A 3,164-nucleotide genomic window follows, 5' to 3' on the forward strand; every position below is an offset into this window, starting at 1 on the left:
TGAGCCACCATGTGGTTGCTGGGATTTGAACTCCGGACCTTCGGAAGAGCAGTCGGGTGCTCTTACCCACTGAGCCATCTCACCAGCCCTAAATTTTTTAATATATTTTATATGTATGAGTGTTTTGCCTGCATGTGTTTGGCTGCACACAAGTACCTGATGCCTGAGAACACCAGAAGAGGGAGCTGGAGTTTCACATGATTGAGACCCACCATGTGGGTGCTGGGAACCAAAACCAGATCATCTGGGATGGCACCAGTCCAGCCCTGACCTTGAACTTTCAACTTTCCTGTCTCTGGCTCCTCTTGCTGGGGTGACAGGAGTGTGTCATCACACCCAATTTTGTGGATACTGGGGTAAAACCCAGGCTTCTTAGGAAAGCTCTCTACAAAGTCATTCACATCCAAAATCCATTTCAGTCCTGGTCTCATGTAGTCCAAGCTGGTTTCAAGTCTGAAATCTTCCTATCTGCTTCCTGGGTAATGGGATTATAGGTGTATGTCGTATATTCACCACCACACCCAGCTCCCCTCTTAATTCCATCAAACCATCATTGTCAATGTCAGTGCTGATAACACACATTCGGTAACCTCTGTTATTTAATTTGGGCTTATTCATTCCATCAACAAAAGTTACTGCATGCTAACTTAGTGTGTGTGTGATACGGCCCTTACAATGGGAATAGAGGAATGGACATAGGCTCCCGCCTTGGTCCATTTACCCCATAGGGAAATCAGCTTGCAAATGTGTAATATGGAGTAGATGTTAACGGTGAATATATGACCAGAGTAAGGACAGAAGTGGAAGGTGAGATAGACTTTAAAATAAGATGACCAGGAGCTGGAGAGATGGCTCAACCATTGAGAACACTGACTGCTCTTCCAGAGGACCTGGGTTCCACTCCCAGCATCACCAAGGTGGCTCACAACCTGCTGTAACTCCAGTTCCAGGGGATCCAATGGCCCCTTCTGGCATGAGACTAAACACACGCACACACACATATATGATGGTATGATCAGGGGCAAGTGAATCAAAGTGCATACCAACCCAGATGACTTGAGGTTAACCCCGAAACTCACAAAGTGGAAGGAAAAACAAAATTTCTTTTTGTTATTGTTGTTTTTTCAGGGTTTTTTGTTTTTTTGTTTTGTTCTGTTTTTCGAGACAGGGTTTCTCTTTTTAGCCCTGGCTGTCCTGGAACTCACTCTGTAGACCAGGCTGGCCTCAAACTCAGAAATCCACCTGCCTCTGCCTCCCAAGTGCTGGGATTAAAGACGTGCGCCATCACAACCAGCAGAAAAACAAATTCTTGAGCATTGTCCTCTGACCTTCACACACACATTATAGCACACACACACAGGTACACACACAGGCACACAGGCACACACACACAGGTACACACAGGTACACACAGACACAGACACAGACACACACACACACACACACACACACACTTTTCTTTAAGATTGAGCTGGGTGTGATAGCGAACACTTTTAATCCCAGCACTTTGGAAGCAGAGATAGGTGGTGCTCTGAGCTCAAGGCTAGCCTGGTCTATATAGCAAGTTCCTGGACATCCAGAGCTACACAATGAGACCCTGTCTCAAAATAAAATAACAAAATAAAATAAAGATGGTTAGGGTTGAGGTGATGCCGTTTTTATTGTCAGTTGACAGAACCTAGACACACCAGGGAAGAAGGAACTTCAGGTGAAGAACCGCCTTGATCACCTTGCTTTCTGTGGTCTTACGGTGAGAGGCTGTCCTGACGGATAGTTGTGGAAAGGCTGCGCCACTACTGGTAGCACCATACCCTAGGCAGGTAGGCCCAAGATCTGTAACAAAGCTAGCAGCTGAGCATGAGTCAGAAAATACGCTGGGGAGGGGGAACAGTGTTTCTCTATAGCCTTTGTCTCCATTCCTTCATCCAGGTTCTTCCTTGAGTTCCTAGGTGGCTTCCTCTCTGTGCTGCAGTTTCACTGGCTGACAGACCCACCAGGATCTTGGCGCTCTTGCCACCCTGGCCCACGTATCAGCTAACATGCCCAGCTCATGCCGCCCTGGCCCACGTATCGGCTAACATGCCCAGCTCGTGCCGCCCGGGCCCACGTATCTGCTAACATGCCCACGCCCAGCCTGAATATTTCATACAAGAGGAACTGAATAAATGTGACTTTAGCCAGGTAGTGGTGGGAGGCAAAGACAGGAGGAACTGAGTTCGAGGCTGGTCTGGTCTAGCAAGGACTACACAGAGAACCCCTGCCTTGAAAAGAAAAGAAAACAAAACAAAAGAAAGAATCTAGATCCTTTATGCAAAAGTGGCAGGCACACCCCACAGTAGGGCTACAACTCTGTGAGGTTCCAGAGTTCATCCTCAACACTGGGGGCAGGGAGGATGTTGAGAGCTTTGGGTGCCGCTTCTAGGAATTTGGCATCTGTCGCTGGGCTCGGACAGGGAAGTAGGCTGAGATAAGAATGTCAGAAACAGTGACCACGGGGCTTTGTTTACTGCTTTGCTGATGACTGCCTCGTGTGACCCTTTGCTTACTACTTTACTTAATTACTATCTTTTTTTTTTTTTGATACAGAATTTCTATGTGTAGCCCTGGCTGTCCTGGAACCCACTCTGTAGACCAGGCTGGCCTCGAACTCAGAAATCCGCCTGCCTCTGCCTTCCAAGTGCTGGGACTAAAGGTGTGTGCCACCACACCCAGCTTCTTAATTACTATCTTGTGTGATCTTCTTTACTACTTCGCTTGATTACTTTGTCTTTGATCTAAGAAATGGCCATGTTTTTTGGATGTACCTAGAATGATATAAAAGCAAGCTGGAGGACTGGAGAGATGGCTCAGTGGGTAAGAGCACTGACTGCTCTTCCAAAGGTCCTGAGTTCAAATCCCAGCAACCACATGGTGGCGCACAACCACCCATAATGAGATCTGGTGCCCTCTTCTGGTTTGTCTGAAGTCAGCTACAGTGTACTTACATATAATAAATAAATAAATCTTAAAAAAAAAAAGATTTATTTATTATACGTAAGTATACTGTAGCGTAAAAAAAAAGATTTATTTATTATTATACGTAAGTACACTGTAGCTGTCTTCAGACACTCCAGAAGAGGGCGTCTTGTTACAGATGGTTGTGAGCCACCATGTGGTTGCTGGGA

This window comes from Mus pahari, chromosome 14 (genome assembly GCF_900095145.1).
Source record: "Mus pahari chromosome 14, PAHARI_EIJ_v1.1, whole genome shotgun sequence".
Lineage (NCBI taxonomy): Eukaryota > Metazoa > Chordata > Mammalia > Rodentia > Muridae > Mus > Mus pahari.